Below are 983 nucleotides of genomic sequence, written 5' to 3'. Positions count from 1 at the left end.
TTGCCTCAAAAATATCAAGTCATAATTAAAGTGAGTGCTCCACCCTAACTTCATAAAACAATTACTGAATGAGCCAGGAATGGTGGCACCATGTCCCACCATTTTGGAGGCTAAGGCAAGAGATCAATACAGGCTGCTGGGGGCTTTGTAGACATGCTCCCACTTAGATGAAAATGACATGTATAGTCGCTACTGACACACTGGGGTTTCTCTAGTCCAAATGCAACCAGAGCTGTAAAGACCCTCCTTTCAGGAATAGGCCTGGAGCCCACCCCCACACCTGCTATCTCTTCTCAGGTGCCTCCTTCATTCTGATGCTAACACCATACCATCCAGAGGAAGACCTGTGAGCCAAGATATAGCCACATCAGATCAGCAAGCACCATAAGCACCTAGGGGCCTCAGAATGCTGGAGGCATGCATGACTTTGACAAGTATCACCACTTAAAAGAGGAGCCAGAGCCTCTGCCCAATAGTGGTCAAGCCTGGGCAGGGAGGGAAAGGTCTCTAAGCAGTCTGTCATTGTGAAGGTCAAATCTTTCAGCACAAGAGTTTAAGATTGAAGGTACTGGAGATGCCTGTGTCCTGGTGGCTTGAAACATCCCAGGAAGGTTCATTAAATGCTAACATTAAAAAAGAATTGAGACAAGGAAAAGAAAAGTGTACTTTAATTCTTTTCAACAAACAGTGTCATTTGCTTAGCAACTAGGACATTATCAGATCAGGGAAGACACAGGTAGATCTCCAAGGAAGAAAAACAAAGGCAGGGAGAAGTGACCCACCCACTAGAATGAAGTCACATCTAGAAAAGATTTCAATTCTAAAAACACCATGCCTTGGGATTACATGTGCCATCATTCACATGGAGCCAACAGAGTTGTAAGAACTGTAATAGGATTTTTTTTTTTTAAAAGGTTTTGTAAAAGACTTAGCAAACATTGTTGTTAGTCTCCATCACTGTTAATCATGTACGATGGTGCTGT

The sequence above is a fragment of the Mastomys coucha genome, unplaced genomic scaffold, assembly GCF_008632895.1.
Source record: "Mastomys coucha isolate ucsf_1 unplaced genomic scaffold, UCSF_Mcou_1 pScaffold6, whole genome shotgun sequence".
Taxonomy (NCBI): domain Eukaryota; kingdom Metazoa; phylum Chordata; class Mammalia; order Rodentia; family Muridae; genus Mastomys; species Mastomys coucha.
This window is presented reverse-complemented; position numbering follows the sequence as displayed.